The sequence below is a fragment of the Carassius carassius genome, chromosome 26, assembly GCF_963082965.1.
Source record: "Carassius carassius chromosome 26, fCarCar2.1, whole genome shotgun sequence".
In the NCBI taxonomy this organism is placed as follows: domain Eukaryota; kingdom Metazoa; phylum Chordata; class Actinopteri; order Cypriniformes; family Cyprinidae; genus Carassius; species Carassius carassius.
Genome location: NC_081780.1, coordinates 29,223,354 through 29,242,389, shown reverse-complemented (window position 1 = coordinate 29,242,389; position 19,036 = coordinate 29,223,354). Strand labels below are relative to the sequence as shown.

General features: G+C 41.0%; 1 long non-coding RNA gene and 1 pseudogene across 1 annotated transcript; both read left to right on the top strand.

Annotated features, from left to right (window-relative positions):
* Positions 1-1,068: 1,068 nt before the first annotated feature.
* On the top strand, positions 1,069-7,139 carry LOC132106116 (macrophage mannose receptor 1-like; annotated as a pseudogene).
* A 9,114-nt stretch (positions 7,140-16,253) lies between these two features.
* Positions 16,254-16,992, top strand: LOC132106195 (uncharacterized). Its single transcript, XR_009424066.1, has 3 exons — positions 16,254-16,383; positions 16,441-16,817; positions 16,868-16,992. It is a non-coding gene; the product is annotated as an uncharacterized LOC132106195 (long non-coding RNA).
* Positions 16,993-19,036: the final 2,044 nt, after the last annotated feature.

Below are 19,036 nucleotides of genomic sequence, written 5' to 3'. Positions count from 1 at the left end.
CAAACACATTGGAGGTGCTGAATTATCTTCCTCATTTAACACACAAAAGGACACTAATAATTAAAAACATTATTTTAATCTCAGCTGTTGATGTGACACAGCATATATTTAATTGCCTATGAATTCACATTTTCATTCATTTATTGTTTCTATATTAAAATTAACTTCCTGGTCTTGTAACTCATGTGTAAGTGCATTCATTTGTCTTTTTGTGCAATCTTGTTGCTTCTGTTGCAGAATAAAAATGACAAAAGTTAATGTGAACATGAGTCATGTACAGTATAGTCATTGGAGGTCCTCAAATGCATGTTAATCTGCGGGACAAAAACAGGAACTAAGAGGTTCAAGCATGTTTTATCACACCAGTAAATGAAATTTACTGTTATAATGTTGACACTGAGGTGACATCAAATGAAAAGGAAGCAACATCACCTGTGTACATAGTGAAATAATGTCAATGTTCTGTGCTTATCATTTCTATAAATAAGGAGATGAATGTGTTGTCACTTTTGCTTCTATCTTTTATTTGCTTGTGTCATTACAATGTGTATTCAAAAACATAGATACCCTCAGTCTCTGCCACATTCAAATTAACATGCTTCCAGAGAATTACAGCAACAAAGACAACAAAGACAACACAGAGAAAATATCATAAAACGTGTTGCGATGCTAAATGAGGGATGAGAGCAGATATAATAATCACACAGATTGAAGCTGCAGACAGAAAGATCAGACTCAGGACAGAAATACACAACCTTTGAAGTAAGAACAACTCATATTTTAAATATTTAACTACATTTAGACTTTTGACATGATAGTATTGTCTTCATCGTTGTATACGGTGAATTTATCCTCCTGTTAAGATGGATTTTATGTTTTATACCAAAATGAATCTGAATATTTAAAAATTTGTTTTTGTTTCTTCCTCAGAAATGGAGCAATCTCTATATTTCATTCTTCTTCTCATTGGTGAGTGTGTTTGTGGTTTTATTTCTGGTTTCTAGTTTTATTAGGTTTGATTCTGTTATGAAAAGCATTAAATAAAAGCATCTCTTCCACAGGTCTCTGCTCTGTATCTGAATGTGTTCAGCATCAGTATCACTTTATAAATGAGAAGAAGAACTGGACTGAAGCTCAGAAATACTGCAGAGAGAAATACACAGATCTGGCCACCACTGATGACATGAACGACATGAAGGAGCTGAACAAGAGTGTGACTGATAGAAGTCTTCAGTATGTCTGGATTGGGCTGCAGAAGACGGGTCGTGATGAATGGCATTGGTCTTCAGGTGAACCTGTGTTCGATCTGAACTGGGCTCCTGGACAACCAGGAGGCGGAGATGGGTGTGCTGGGATGTTAAATGGACAATTGGATGATTTGTCATGTAGTAATAACTACCATTTCATCTGCAACAACAGTGAGTTTATTTTTAGATGCACCATATTCAAAATTTAATAATAATACTAAAGAGTATGACTATTTCATTTGATATTTGTATTATATTATATATAAAATATTATTTTTTATTAATTTTTGTCACCCTTTCAGTGTTGAGATCATTTCTTTATTTGCCAGGATTGCCATGGAATTAAAAGCCATAGTTAATAATGAGCCTGTAGCCCTATTCAGACAGGACTAGTTTTACAGGGGGTCGTTAGAAAAATCGTGTTTCACAGACATACTTGGTGATTTTAATCCCGTCTGAATCTGCCACGTCAATGTTTTTCTCACACAACCTCTGTAATAATTCCGGAGCAACTAAAGTAACCACACATTAACATGGTTTTGCTACTAGCTTTACCATGGTATTTGTAGTAAAACTGATTATACTAATGGTAATCAATTTGAATGACTATAGCCTACGCAATTCTCGCATACAGAGCGTGTCATCTCTCAAACTCCCAGATGTACAAAATAGACCCTCCCACCTCTGTAACAAACACAGAGATGTTAGTCCCGTCCGAATAGGCCTTTTAACAGAGATTTAGAACTAGAAATAGTCTTAGCAGATCTGATACAAATGGGCAATGAGTTCCAAAGTTTGGTGGCAGCAACTGAGAAAGCACAATCCCCTGTTTTAATCTAGATCACTTAAAGAAGATGGTCTGTTGATCTCAAGGGTCTAACAGAGGAATGGCCATTTACTAATGTCTCAAAAGTATTTTGAAGCCAAATCATTCAGAGATTTAAAAACAAACAATACAAGTTTATGTTAAATTCTGAGACAGACAGGATATGAGAAATATGATTATGATTTTGAGTGCCTGTCATTAATCTTGCAGCCGCATTTTGAACTTTCTGTAGATACGACAGGGCTTTCCGGAGAAAATTATAGTTTAATTAGAAGACACGGCACGTTTCTTTATTTCCGTTTTGTCGCCCGTCTATGGCGTCATATAAACTTTGACCCCTCTAGTTTATCTAACTTCCTGCGGAACCGCCAAATACAAAGGTGAACAGAAGCAAAGACGAGACGAAGAAGAAAAAGTAGTAGCTAGCCTTGATTGAGACTATTATATTTTATATTGTTTATATTCGTATTTATACCTCAATCAATAACTTAGTTATGGATCATGATTATGCTTTGCCTGCACGTTCTGTGAAGCGCAAACGTACGGGTGAAATAAATGACCTGAGAAGGTTTTAGGACAAGAGAAGAAACGAGACACGGGTAAATATTGGAGTTGCATTTACAAGATATAGAGAGCTTCGTGACAAGCTGAAACTACAGAGAGATGCTTGCATTCTAATAAACAGGTATGCATCCATTCAGCTAACTAACGTTATATCTATCCGTATATTTTGTGAAACGATGATGTCTTGTGCAAAACGCAGACGGACTAGCTCTCATGTAGAGTATAATGTAAATCTACATGTGTTCTATATCTAGCTGGATAAAGTAGCTTCAAATGCAGTTCACTATCTTGTTCGATATCATAGTATAAACGTAGCCTAATTATAATTATTAACGAAAGGCAACCGTGTTTTTTAACATATATTACTACTAGTTAGATGGAATATTGATTTGATAGGGGTCTGATAATTCATATATCTCTCCGTTCGAAAATACGTGATTGTCAAAATACTAAGGCCGGTGACACACTGGCTGCGTGGCGTCTCTGCTGCGTGGCGGCTGCCTCGCGTTTTCTGTGTCTTTACACCAGAATCGTGCCTGACGCGGCGCGGCACGCTGCTGCTGCTGTAGATGACACAGTGGGAGACCGCTGACGGACCAGGCTCTTGTCTTCATGACAACAATATCTATACTTCATGTTGAGCATAAATATAAAGCCTACTGATAAAGGACACCGTCAACAGTTTTGACGGCAAAATAGACTATGTTTGACAGGTGCAATGTTTGAAAATCGATAATTTATTTATTTTTTTAATTACATTTATATCTGAATTTATGTCAACCTATAGACTTTCAAACATCAAAATGTCATGAATTAATATGTATTTGTGTACAAAATGACATATAAACATATTTTCCTATTATATTTTACCTGGAAACGCTTCCAACACGCGTGCGTGTGGCATGAAAAATAGGCGTCAGTTCTATTTCTAGCATGCACGCGCTTTTATACGCGCGTCTCACGCAGGCAGTCTGCAAGCCCTAACCTCTTAACATTGGAGCCGAATTAAAAACTGACACGCCACGCAGCTGAGGAATGTGGGGAGCGACAGAGCGTGTGTTCCAATGAACAACAACTCCCATGAGCTTACGCTCTTTCCCGACGTCATCAAAGTACGTCTTATGTTATTATTTTGATTGAGTGACCCCTGGTGGCCAAAAATCCCATACTGTACGTTTAATGACTGGACCAAAATATATAATCTGTTTTATTTTCACTGAAAAAAAAAAAGGACATCATCCAGTCCTTGATGTCAGTTAAGCAGTTCAAAACGAGCTCATTCCAGACCCATTAAAACACCCTGCTAAATATAGTTCCTAAAGGGAGTAAGTAGAGTGAGAACAAAAAGAGATGAGGACAAACCCTTGAGGGACTCCAGACTTTAGTGGAGCTGGTGTTGACATATGTTCTCACAGTTTAACTGCAAAACTTCTATCTGCTATATACAACTTAAACCATTTAAGAGCAATTTCATGAATACTTACATGGTTTTCCAGCTGAGAAACTAAAATATTTAGATCAACAGTATAGAAGGCTGCACTCAAGTCCAATAACATTAGGTTCAAAAAAGGCTCCAGAATTATTGGTTTTTATGATTTGACCTAAAGCCAGATTGAATATATATATATATATATATATATATATATTAGTGGTGGGCATAGATTAAAAAAAGAGATAGATTAAAGATTAAAATGGCTCATTCAAATTCTGCTGAAGGCATTCAGAATATGTGTTACCCAAATAAAATTGACAAACAGTAAGTCTTTGAGAATGGGTTTATCAAGCTAGGTGGTGCATTAGAAAAAGGGGCTCATCTCCTGTTTCCAAAATGCATCACAAAGTGCCTGAAAAAGCTGTAAAATAGCACTGGATAGTCTTCAACGTAAAAATGAAATATACAATCAAACCTACATTTATTCAGACACCTTCAACATTTCTCACATTATTACAGTTTTGCTATATATATCAAAAATTATATCTGGTGTCTGAATAATTTTTGGTTTGACTTTTAAAAACTACAAAGTAATTCAGTCAAGAGCATTGAGTGATTTTCATTTTCTTGGATTAACATTACAGCAGCCAGTAGCTAAATTAGGCGTGGTCACTTTAAGAGACGATGAACCCATCCAATATAATACACATCCCATTTTTTTCCTCAACTGTTTACTTTCACTTAAGAAGTAACTGACAGTTTTTTCGAGCATAATTTCCACGGTGGATATTTTGAAGTATTTTGTATGTATTTGTCAGCAAAAGAGCAAAAAAAAACCAAATTCGATGTTCAAGTGTTTTGAGATGCCTTTCTCTGCGTGAGCCCTGAACACCAGAACACCGCGGTACTGAATTGGGCTCTTTCACATCTTTTTGTTTGTTCAAACTGTGGTTTTGTATTTGTTCGTTCAGGTGCAGGAGGGACTTCGAGGAGAACTTCGCAGAAGAGAGCTCGGTTCAGTGTCGCTGTCCGTGATACGCGGTTCTCGATCTCTCTCTCTCCACACCGAACTCAGCGCGCAAGTAACCAGCTCTGTTCAGCTTTTCCGCGTCTTGTGTTTGGATGCTTTAATGTTTAAATCGACATGCGGTAAGGCTTAAAAACACGTGAAAAGCTTTCGTGACGATGCGCAGCAGTCAACTGTCCTGAGGATCTTTTTAGGCTGGCCTCAGCCAGTCGGTTATATAAGATATCAAGGTGAAAGTCATCATAGCTTGTGTAGTATAGACCCAGCTCCCAACCCAACTTTGAGAATAGATTAACGGCGATATTTTTTTTTATCACCTGATAAGAGTCTCCCGATAACGCAGCACGTTAACGCCGATAACGACCCACCACTAATATATATATTATTAATATATATATATATATAGGATAATTTTGGTGCATCTACATCATCTTACTGTGCTACGCTGTAAACTGGAGAATGTGTTCTGAGGAATAATGGCCAAAAGGGTTTAGAAGAAATTTCAGTCTGGTCCTTTTTCTCTGGGGTGGGGGAAACCAATCCAATGAAACTCTTGATTTCTATCATGGATTTACATGTGATGGTCATGATGTGCATCTCTTTGACCATCATCTTGGATATTTGCCCAGAAATTTGACAATCTCCTTCCTTAGTTGGGATTACCAATGTGTTATTTGTGTTCATGCTGAAAACTGTTCTATGAAAGAGTTGGCTGGTTAGGCTTGCTTCAGACAGACTGGCTCTAGGATTGGATTCATGAACACCCTGTTGTCTTGGGCCTCTTTGTGGAATTCGGCTCCTCATGTTTACAACCATGTCCTTGATCTTATCTTAAATTGTATGATTCGCTCTGATACCCTACACTGCACTTCTAAATGTTTCTCTGTGTGCGAATAAATGTCTGACTGTATGTGTGCGTTTAATTTAAAGGTTTGAATGCACACATTCCAGCCAATCAGAATTAAATTTTTAGACAGATCATGGTGTAACTGAAAATATCTTGAACCTTGTTAATGTTCAGTATATCACCAGCTGTAAAAGCAGCTCAAGGCTTTGAATGATGTGTTTCTGATGTTTCCACCCCTAAACTATAAAGCAACAAAAGAATAATAAACTAACAGCTTCATTAATCTTTTTCTCATTTGATTTTCTTAAAGTGAACACAAGACTTGTCTTTGTCAATCAGATGATGAATTGGAGAGACGCTCAGAGATACTGTAGACAGAATCACATTGATCTGGTCAGTGTGAAAAACCAGAATGAGAATCAACAGGTTCAGAAGATCACCAGTGATAATAACTCATCGGTCTGTTCAGAGACTCATGGCAGTGGTCAGATCAGAGTGACTCCTCATTCAGATACTGGAAATCTAATGAACCTAATAATGTTGGAGGTAATGAAAAATGTACAGTGATAAAACCAGACACCCAGGGACAATGGAATGACATCCCTTACACCATCCCTTTTCCTTTTGTGTGTCATGAAGGTGCGTAGATCCTCACAGAACACACACAACCCATCCATCACCTCCAAATCTCTTAAAGGTCACTCTACATGTTTGAAATGACAAATTCCTCCACAGTGTTTGTTCTGCATGTTGTTTTTGATCAGTCTCTCTCTAGTCTCTGCTTCTGATTTGTTTGGTTTCCAGATAAGCTGATTATGATCAAGGAGAATCTGACGTGGTCTGAAGCTCTGAGATACTGCAGACAGAATCATGTGAATCTGCTCTCGGTTCATTCAGAAGAGATTCAGCGTTGTGTGATGAACGTGGTTAAACGAGCGTCTACTGCGGCGGTGTGGTTGGGTTTACACAACTACTGCGTCATGAACATGTGGCTCTGGCTGAGTGGAGAGGTCGTGTGCTATCAGAACTGGGCTCCAGGGAACGGGACGAGACCCGAAAACTGCAAACTGGAGAACAGAAAAGGAGCAGTTCAGTCTGGAGGAGATCAGCGCTGGATCAGCCTTCCTGAATCTCACAAACTCAACTTCATCTGCAGCAGAAATTAAGAGCTAATGTGTTTACTTTAACAGTTTTCATAGGCCACTTTTTCTGATTTTTTTTATGTTTGATTTGTTCTGTATGTTTTGCACTAATAATTTCTTTTGAACACAAACATGATAACACAACATAAACTCAGTCATATTTTCTGATATCCCCACAACATTGAATTTATATGTAACAAATATGTAAAATTGATTTAATTGTATAATAAACAAATAAATTATCAAATCGATTCTCATCTCTAATAGTCTGATTAAATAAACTTGAGAAGAACAAAACTTCCAACTTTAACTTAAAAACATAAGTTCATTTACTGCTTTAAATTAGTCAAACTGGCTGCACAAATCATTTAAATTCGTTTTAACTATATTAAACCAACTAAAAAACATCTTGTATAACAAAACATGTTGCCACAATTATTGATCACACCTTTATATATATTTGTGTGTGTATTTTTATAAGTAGACATATTTTCTATGATGACATGGGTATGACAGTGTGAAAGTGATTTATGCAATGGAAAAAAACAAAAAGGGGGTGTTTTTTTTTTTTATAAAAAAAATGCAGTTTCCATTGATGGGTATTTTTAGGTGTAGGGCAGGGGTAACCAACCCTGTATCACAGTGTCTGGGTTTGTGTCCCTGGGTAACCACTAGATGTCCTCCTTCCCCACGTTGTCTGTCACTTCATGTACCACATTCCCCACTACCTCTGTCTAATCATTGCACTCAGCTGTCACTGGTAATTGATCATTGCACTCAGTCTCTTCCCCATTAGCATTGTGATCTCCCTTGTATTTATACCCTGTCTGTCTTAGTATGTGGCACGGAGTCCTTGATTGTTTAATTCACGTCCGTCTCAAGTCTTGCTCTCACCTTGTGTCCTTGTCTGTTTATGTTGGATTGATGTTTGGTATTGACCCCTGCATGGACTGTTTACTCTTTGGATTACCCTTAATAATCTCTAACCGTGTTTCCTTGTATCCCGGTCGTGACAGAAGGACTCCGTCATCTCTGAGATCCAGCAGTATGTCTGTTCATGTTTCCTCCCCAGCCACCGAGCGGGATAGGAATAGTTTTGAGGGAACCCGCCTGGTGGTTTTCCGGGGGACCAGGGGAGGTTGCCGAGGAGGGAGTGGTACAGAGGAGGCTCAGCATCGCTCTCAACCATGGCCCCCCTTCGACCCGGGGCTCGTGTGGGACGGATTAGAGCCACCGTCTCACCATGGCGGACGGAGAGGGGAGAAAAAGTGTACGTCCACCATGGTGGCGCCACTGCCCATGCGCCACGAGGCAGGATGGATGCCAGCCCAGCGCCACAGCACAAGATGGCCGATAACCCATTGCCAATGCCCAAGATGGCCGCCAGCCCAGCGCCACAGCACAAGGTGGTCGCCAGCCCAGCACCACAGCACAAGATGGCCGATAACCCAGCGCCAATGCCCAAGATGGCCACCGGTCCAGAGTCATGGCCCAAGATGGCCGCCAGCCCAGCGCCACAGCACAGGGTGGTCCCCAGCCCAGCACCACAGCACAAGATGGCCGCCAGCTCAGCGTCATGACGCAAGATGGCCGCTAACCCAACGCCAATGCCCAAGATGGCCACCGGTCCAGAGCCACGGCCTCTGCACAGGATGACAGCCACAACTGACCTTCCAGAGTTGAGTCAGGTTCCCGTGAACCCTCCAGAGTTGAGTCAGGTTCCCGTGAACCCTCCAGAGTCGAGTCAGGTTCCAGTTGATCCTCCAGAGTCGAGTCCGGTTCCAGTTGACCCTCCAGAGTCGAGGCAGGTGCCCGTTGACTTTCCAGAGTCGAGTCAGGTGCTCGTGGACCCTCCAGAGTCGAGTCAGGTGCTCATGGACCCTCCAGTGTCAGGGTTAGTCACCGTTGACCTTCCAGAGTCAGGGCTAGTCACCGTTGACCTTCCAGAGTCAGGGCTAGTCACCGATGACCTTCCAGAGTCAGGGCTAGTCACCGATGACCTTCCAGAGTCAGGGCTAGTCACCGATGACCTTCCAGAGTCAGGGCTAGTCACCGATGACCTTCCAGAGTCTGGACTAGTCACCGTTGACCTTCCAGAGTCAGGACTAGTCACTGGAATCTTCAAGGACAGAATCAAGTCACTGGTGATCTTCAAGGACAGAGTCAAGTCACCGGGGTTCTTCAAGGACAGAGTCAAGTCACCGGGGTTCTTCATGGGAGAATTCAAGTCATCAGTGATCTTCATGAACAAGTGCAAGTCACCAATGATCCTAATGAGCAGAGTCAGGCCACCAATGATCTTCAGGAGCAGAGTCAAGTCAGCATTGATCTTCTGGAATCCAGTCTAAACTCCATGGGATTACCAGAGCCTCTCAATGTGTCTGCTGAACAAAGGGTTTATTGGGATTACCAGAGCCTCTCCATGTCAACCATCTGAACAAAGGGTTTATTTGGGGCCGGCAAGTGAATTTGGGTTGGCCAAGTGAATTCTAAGCAATGGCGAGCAGTGATCCGTAGTGCGGGTTGATCCAAAATGAGCAGGTGCCTGCGGTCAGACACTACGAGTGTCGTGGCAAAATTTAAATCAACTCTCGTCAGCATAAGAGACAGACTCACTCTCAGGTATAATTAAAAAGAAAGCTTTTATTCTTTGCAAAGAAGGTCAGACAGTCATACAGCAACACTGAGTTCCTGCAGAGTGAAACTGACCCAGGAAGAGGGCAGTCCTCAACCTTATATCCCTTTGCTGCTTCAAGGTTACAAAGTCTTAACAGCTGTAACTTTTCACACATAACAAGGCACACTTTTTATGAGCGGTTTCTCACACATTTAGGACTTAGGTGACCCCCTCAGGTCATCCTCAGGCATTGTCCTCCCACTATATGGCCCAATGACCCTCTCAGGTCATTCTCAGACATCTGTTTCCCACCCAGGTGTCATCCTTCTGAAACACACAGCAATTCTAAGAAAACACATGCACATATGGGTATACAGAAGCAATGTTAAATGAATTTTTCCACCACAATTTCGTCCTTTTTATCATTCATTGATCACTAAAACATAAAAATTAATTACTACTGGTTATATTTTCACTACACACTTAGCATTATATTTGCTCTGGGGGCCGGGCTTAATGAGTAAAACACTGTTACTGCATTCCTGACATAAGTCAGACCCTCAGTCACCTCACAGACACAATTCAAAATCAAAAATTCATACAACATAATTCAAAATAAAGCAAACTTAAGGCATTTCATCACGTTTATACTCTTCATCTCTGATTTAAGCATAAATGATCACTCTCTTAAATTTGTGAAAAAAGTTAGAAAATATGCTAAGGCTTTTTATATGGGGATAGACCCTATTTCAAGCAAGAAAACAGTATAGATTCAGATAGGCCTGAATATTACTTATTTCAAGAAAAAGAAAATGTCATAAGTCTCATACATTTTAACACATTTCCTTGTAGCCTGCTTCTGGTTGTCCCTTCATCAATAGTTTTCTCCCTACTCAGATCCATGATAATGTCTTCATTGTACAGTCATTTGAACCAGTTGAAGTGAAACACTAGACTTCACCAGTCTCTGTACTGAGCTGGATATGAACAAAAAAAATACATGGTAGACATAATAGCAGCAAAAATCATTTAGCAGCATTATGTGTACGCTCAGGCTCTTTTACGGCCATTCTCATATGAGTGATGATATTGGTAACGTTGTCACTGTAGTCTGGAATATGAAAACAACATGATGTACCCAACTATGACGCTCATATTCATATTCCCATATTTATTTCACTTGTGCGCAGACTACTTCGATACTGTTTTTCAGTCTTAACCTTGCTCTTCACGCTGATAAGGACGCTTGATGTTTAGGCTGGATTCTGGCCTTGTTGACGTGTGTGTCTCCAGATCTTTACTCCCTCAGCTCCTCTTCCTCAGATGCAGGTGGGACATTTCTGCAGTGGCTGGCATGGATCCACGTTGCTCTCTCTGCTACTTTCACAGCTGTGTGAGTGGTCAGAAGCACCTGGATTGGTCCCAGCCACCTTTTTTTCCTTCCAGCTCTTTCTCCTCAGGTCTCGTACCATCACGTAATCTCCTGGTTTCAGGTTATGCCATGGGGTTTCAGCAACCTTCCCCTGAGCAGCTTTCACCTGAACACAAACATTAGACAAAAGAGAAGACATTTCCTTGCAATCACTCAACGCGTCATGGTCACACACCTGTAGATGGCAGCTGTCGTTTACCCCCTCAATACCCACAAATGGTGGTTTGCCAAAGAGAATTTCAAAGGGGCTCAGGTTTAGTTTGGATCGATATCTCATTCTCATTCTCTTATACACCAATTCCTCATGCACCTTAACCCATGTGAGTCCAGTTTTCTCACAACACTTAGCCAATTAGTTTTTTTATTGCCCCTACACAAAATTTGTTTCATTGTCTGAACTGCTTTTTCGTGGAATTTCCCCATCTCGGGACTATTTCAGTCGGCAGAGCCTTTACTTCTGCTGCTGCATCCTGTTTGGACATTCGGAAGACCTCTACCCATGTCCACAAATACCAAACAATTTTTCCTTCCTTTCACATGGGAACAGTTCAATAAAATCCATCGGGGCTGTCTGGGATACCTGAGACATTTTTATGCCTCTTGCCACATTATGTGTATTACAAATGACACATCTTTTGCAAAATATTTCTGCATAAATTTTGAGCCCCTTTGTAAACCACAATTCTTTAATTTGCATAATCATGCATCTCCATGATATTGCAACAATACAGAAGTCATGAATCCATTTTTCTCATCAACCATCTGAACAAAGGGTTTATTTGGGGCCGGCAAGCCCAGAGTTGGCGCAACAGACAGAACTTTCATGTTCAGAAACGCCTCTTCCGCTTTCTCTGTCCACTCAATCCTGTCACACAAATTCAACCCCTTCCCTCTCAGGGCTCTCAGGGGCAGCTCAAAAATTGCATAATTTGGAATAGATGTTCTACAATAGGAACACATTCCCAAAAATTTAAGAATTTGTTTCTTTGTCAGTGATTTTGGGACTTCTCTTGTAGCTTTAACCCCCCTTTCAGACAGTGATTTGCTATGTGGTGTTATTACATGCCCCAGGAATGTAATCTGTTGTTTTACAAACTGCAGTTTTGTCAGGCTGACTTTATGGCTTCCTGAGCCAGATGCTTCAGGAGGGTCACAGTGTCAGTCACACATGTGAGTTCATCACGAGCACACAAGCATCGATCATCCACATACTGTAATAAAGCTGTACCTGCTGTCAGGGTCAAAGGTTCCTAACTCCTCCTTAGGGCTTCGTTGTAACATTTGCCCTCAAATTCAAATGCAAACCAGAATTGGCTGTCTTTATCAACTGGCACGCTAAAAAATGCATTTGCCAAATCTACCACTGGGAAGAATGTTGCATCTTGTGGTATTTGTGACAAAATTGTGTATGGATTTGGCCCTGATTGAGCTCTTTGTCTGACAGCAGCATTCACAGCCTGTAAATCTTGCACAAATCGCCGCTCTGTGGACTGACCCTCATCCTTTATCTTTTTTTTTTTACCTCTCTTAATAATGACTCAAACACTGGTTTTATACCAAGAATTGCCTCTAGTTTTAGAGGGTATTGACGTTGACATGGTCTGTAATCAGATTTTGGGGTGACCACAACTGGTTTACATCCTTTAATCAAACCCACATCGTATTTGTGTTTTGCCCGTAACTCTGATGGCACTTCTGCTAATTCTGGATGTATATCTGAGGCACAAATAATTGTCATTCAATGATTTTCCCTTTCTCTTTTGTCAATGGGTACCACAACTCTCTCTACCTCGATTTCATGCTTGCTCTCTGACATAAACACTCCCAGACTCTCACTGTGTTTCACCCCCTCCCCTATCTTCCTCTGTCTGTAACACAAACACAGCTTCTCACAAACTCTTCTAATCTGGGCCCTGTCTGTTGGCCTTGGAGAGCGAGGCACAGAATCTTCTGCCATTGAGTTAAACTGAAGCTGTTTTTCTGTCAGGCAAACTGAAACTGCACACACATTTTCTGTCCAAAACATTTTCTCAAAACGTAAGGTTTCTCCTTTTTCTCCCTCAAACCAGTCTTTTTCATACTGGTCACACAACATGTGACGTGCAATGCAATTTGTCAGGCAACACAATTTCTCTGTCAAATGGTTTTGTTCAATTTTTTTTTCCAGTTCACACATCATTTCAGCCCAATCAGAATTTCTGATGTGCCATTCATATGCCCATTTTGGTTCTGCTTGCAGACAGCAAATCTGCTCTTTCTCTGCCACTCGGACACCCCCAGAGTCTGCAATCAGTGTCAAATATAGTTTGCACAATAAATCTCTCCCCATCAAAGGCACTGGACATGCAGGGGTTTAGAGAAAAGCATGCCTCAGCACCTCTTCCCCTTCTGGTTTACAATTCAGAGGCACTGTGAACCTTTTACAAATGACGTGCCCTGATGCAAAAATTGACTCATTAATTTTGCCTGTTAATTGTGGTTGGCATTGCAAATCACATGGCTGTATAGCTATATATATATACATATATATATATATAATGTCAGCTAAAACCTCAATCAATATCCCCTCTACTAGCATAGGATATTTAAGCATTTCCATAAAGGCTTCACTCTTATACATTATCGCACATTTATCAGGATGTCCATTAACAGAATCAACCATACACAAAGGAAAGCTACACTTGAATGTTGTATGTTCATCAGTCTCGCAGATCCAACAACCCCATTTTTCAGATTTTCTTTCAGTTTCATTCGAATATCTTCCTGCTCCTCTTTTCCATCTTCCCCCTTTCGATTGCTGGTTTCGCTGCACAGAATAGCCCCCCAGCTTTGACACGGCTTGCACTATCGCCAGCTGCTACTTTCTGTCAGTCTTGGCTTTAACTCTTTCCTAGGGCTGTGACAGTTGCCCTGACAACCGCGTCACCACGGTGGTTGGTTGCTACCGGCGGTATAACTCTATAGCAAGCATATTACAAAGTTTTGTATATAAGTGTAATAACTGTAATAGTTGCAAATTCTAAGTCTATGGTTATTAACAAATTACCTCAAACACAGCGTTTCCTTTAGATTGACAGATTTGAGCGCAGGAAAATACAGTTTATGCATTCAGCAAATTAATTTAGTGTTGGGCGATGGATCTTGTTGGGAAAGCAAATACCACATCACCGATCTGGAATCATCTGCATTCATGTCACCCATCAGCGTTTGCACAAGTTCTCGTGATCGCAAACGCTGGCTGGTCAGGTTGGCCAAATACAAACGAGACAGTGATAAATAAAAGATGGTAACAAGAAATATGGCAACGATTCCTATTTCAAAGAGAGCGCGTGGAGATGAGGAGTTACTGAGCTTGCTTGGTGGCGGAAAAGTAAACTGGATGCAAAACAACCGCGTTGCGACAGGTTTAGTCTGTCTAATGTCTATACAGGACATTTGAACTCTGTGTCAGTATCTCACAGACCGGACAGGGGATTTATCATGTCGTGTTGTGCTGCATCCAGTGTAGCATCACTGATTATAATGAGTATTTTGTCGCGCTGCGTCGCTCGCGTCCGTTAGACAGGGTGTATTTAACTTTCTTATTTAGGCTACTTTCTTGTTTAACTGCATTGTTTCTTTGATATTTATTTAACTGACCACGACACTACTTGCACATAGTTTATTACGCAGTTTCATATGAAAGGATATGCACAAAGGAAGCGCGCACCAGCGACTTTGAGCACAGGACTGTCCGCGCTCGCTTAACTTGCAAAATCAACCACCGTCACAGTCCTACTCTTTCCTTCTTCGCCGTCTGCATCTCCTCTGCATGCAAACCGTGTGCTAAAACAGCAGATAGCCGTCCACTTTTCCATTCACAGTGTCCTCTCCGACAGTCTTCTTTCTGCAGCTCTTCACTCACTTCATGCCAGTTCGTAGCCCCCAGTTTCACTGCCAGCAGCCTTCTCAGTTCGTGCACGGTAGGGCTGAATTCATGGCAGAAGGTGACTAATTTGGTAGAAAATGTATCACCTGCTTCGTCAGGGCTCGGCAAGTGAGCCATCGCTTCTTTCATGTCCATTACAGTCCACGGTCTAAAGACCATAATAGGCCCGTCAGGTCCTGAAACTTCAATCATTGGAGCTGTTATACTCACATTTTCTTCTTTCACTGTTTGTCTGGTTTTTCTTTTCTTTGTCGGAGGTGCTCTGTGCACTTTTTCCTCTTAAATTTCTTCGTTGGGGGTTTCAGGAATGATTTCTGGTTCTTCCTCTGTCTCTTGTCTCCATTCTGGATCTGGCCACGGTGCTGTTGGTCTTCTCGGCGGAGAGCAGTCGAGGTCAGGGTCCATTTTCATGGTTTTCAGCTCGATCACGGGAAAGTGTGTATAGGGCGGAGCTACATGTTTAGAAACACAAACATCAGAGCGGTTAGTAGGTCTATGTGAGGCATTTACATTTTCTTCACATTCTTCAACTTTCTTTTCCTCCTTTCTACTTACTAATTCTTTCTGCATCGTTCTCCTTTCTCTACTATCTGCTTCCGCTATCCAACAATTCACAGTTCGTTCACATTTCTCACACATATGTCTCGCACAACTACCCTTCTGTCTCTCGCTTCCCTCTTCTACTGATTCCTTCACAGCTTTTAATTTATTAACACTCAACGTTCCCTCTTTTGGTAAAACCATAGTATTTAATTAATTTCCCCATATCTTGCATGCCTTTTTGGCCATACATTTTTTTCATTTGCCTAAACACCGGTGTATCATATTCAACGAGCTTGCTCTGAGACTTTCCCATATTTGCTGGTTCCCTTCTCTGTGGATATTCTCTTCAGCGCGCCTATAATCTGTCAGACGTCTCCAACAGATCCGACTTTTCTCGGCCAAGTCGACAGGCAATACTCGCACAGTCTCACTTTCCCTCTTAGAAATATGTTAACCGCTTCTCAGCGATCTCAGCTTATCGCTTCAAAATATTTGGATCGCTTTGATCTCAATTTCTAACTCAATTTACGATCACGCCAGTTGCAGCCATTTCAATTCCCCCACTAGAAGTGTGTTAACTGTGCCTCAGTATTCTCACAATCGGATTCCCTCAGAATCCCCTTGATTGTGCTTCCCACAGAGAAGGTCCCACCGCTATGGTTCCTCCCTCTTCTTATTTAAATTCCAATCCTTATTTCTAAAAACCCAAAATTTAGAATACCATGAACTGTCTCTTACCCGAGAGTTCTGTTGCCACTCCGGTTCTTTTCTGATTTCAGTGGTGTCCCCTCTGGGCCTCGGCGGTCAGTCCCTTTCTCCCTAAAATCTAATTTAGGGCTGAACTTCTATTGTTCAGGATGATCAGTCACCGTCCGCTCACAGGTCCAGAAGACACATCCAAGGAATCCCACGTTCTGACACCAAATTGTCGTGGCAAAATTTAAATCAACTCTCGTCAGCATAAGAGACTCTCACTCTCAGGTATAACTAAAAAGAAAGCTTTTATTCTTTGCAAAGAAGGTCAGACAGTCATACAGCAACACTGAGTTCCTGCAGAGTGAAACCGACCCAGGAAGAGGGCAGTCCTCAACCTTATATCCCTTTGCTGCTTCAAGGTTACAAATTCTTAACAGCTAGTACTTTCCACACATAACAAGGAACACTCTCTATGGGCAGTTTCTCACACATTTAGGACTTAGGTGACCCCCTCAGGTCATCCTCAGGCATTGTCCTCCCACTATATGGCCCAATGACCCTTTCAGGTCATTCTCAGACATCTGTTTCCCACCCAGGTGTCATCCCTCTGAACCCACACAGCAATTCTAAGAAAACACATGCATATATAGGCATACAGAAGCAATGTTAAATTAATTTTTCCACCACATGAGTCATCCAAAAATATTTTTAATGATATTCGGGTCGCGGTCGGTCAGGTCGTTTGAAATAAAGATGCCAATTAAACCTTTGTAATTAATATAGTACTAGACACAATTTAGAAAAAACATAGGCCTACTCTTTATTGGCTGAATAACTGGCGTGAAGATGACGCACGAGCTCAGTCTGCAGGTAGAGATGCAGAAGTTTTGTTTCATAGAAAACTCTTTTTAAAAGATTTTCATTTTTTATAAATTGTATCTTAATTTTAATCAATGTTTTATTAATCAATTGCCTGTATTTAATAAATAAGGAGAAAATGTAATGAGACGCCGGCACAATCACTTGCACTGCATGTGCACTGGAGGGCGGCGAAACTCAGCTTGTGCCTCACAGATTTGAGAAAAATAGGCTATATATTACAGAAAGCTTGAAATGTCTACTTTCAAACGAAAATATTAAAACCAAAATAAATATGCTACTCTCTGATTATGTAATCCATGTGAAATGTGCATTTCTCTCTGGCATTCATGGCGAATAACGTTCACTATTAGCGTGCTAAGAAGACCTCGAAAGATATATCTTACCAAAGTTGTTCCCAAGTGTTTTCCCCGATGTGTCCCTTAGGAAGCTTTTTAACTTACGTCCGACGTTACAAGAGCGCTGTCCCGAGTGAAGGTGCTGAATTAGTTGGCATCGATTGTTCATGGAATCGATTTTCCACTTCACGCGAAAGTGCATTACAGCGTTTAAGACAACACGTTCTATGCAAATTAATCATTCCTCAAATTATTACAGTAACATTTATTTTAACAGTTTAGGTTATCAGTAGAATATAGACTATAAATTAAATTATCAAATGGTCAGTAATATGTTCACATGATATGTTGTGACGGTTAGATGAACCGGGTATCCCTCGCTTATCATCCCCCCTCCTTATCCCGTTGTGCCGCTTCTTGACATGGGTTTAACGACTTCTAAAAATTATATAGTACACTTTTATATTAATGGTTAAACGATTGCCATTGGTTAATTTTTTCAATAAAAAGCAACCTATTTACAATGAACAGAGAGAGAGAGAGTTAGATACAGAATATGCTGGGGAAGGAACATAAAAAAGGGCACCAAGCTTCTCATCAGAGGAACTTGAAGTTTTGCTGGACCTTGCCACCAGGTCAGAGATCACAACCCTATGGTCCACTATAACCTGCACGTTTATGGCCGCGTATCCCTTTTGCGATATGTACATCTGATCAATCACTGATGGATTGGCGATAGGGATGAGTGTGCCATCCACCAGGATGTAATCCCCGGCACGGCGCAGAAGGGTGTTGGTGACAGTGTGGACGCACCTCCACATCAAGGTCTTGATTAGGCCGATTCAATACAAGGACATGTTGGAACTGGACACCACGATGCTTACCCATTTATAGATTTTGGCCATTTAGAGCCAAATGTTTGCCAGATTTTAATTATCAGAAGTGATTGCCAATTTGCTTTAATTACATAAAAAAAGCCTAGGCTAATTACCACCATATTAGTTCTGATACCACATAGTCAACTTCATAAATAAGCCTGTATCCATTACGAACATAATTTATTCTTATGTCTTAAAATGTCCATAACATAAAATCATTGTTGAGCCACAACATTGTCAACATACCATAGTTTGATGTGTACTGTGCTGGGCAGGTTTCTAAAGACTGCTTCACAGTGGTGTAGATTAGCGTCTTGAGCTCAAACAACGCTAAGAAAGAGCTTACGAATGGTGCAGACCAACCTTTCGAAAGTGTGACTTACAGAAGATATACTTAGCATACGAACGTTTCGGGAATCGTGCCATAAGGTTAAGAGAGAGGTTAAGGAATAGGTTAAGAAGTACTTAGCGATAAGAACGTTTTGGGGAACCGGGCCCAGTTTATTACTAAACAATTAAATGTCTCCTTGCATATTTTCGAACCAGCAGGCCATTCTGGGTTGAGCAAGACCCCATCTGAATCCTGCATGTTCTGCGCGTCTCTGTGTGAATGAATGAATGGCAGAGACGTGCGGGTTTG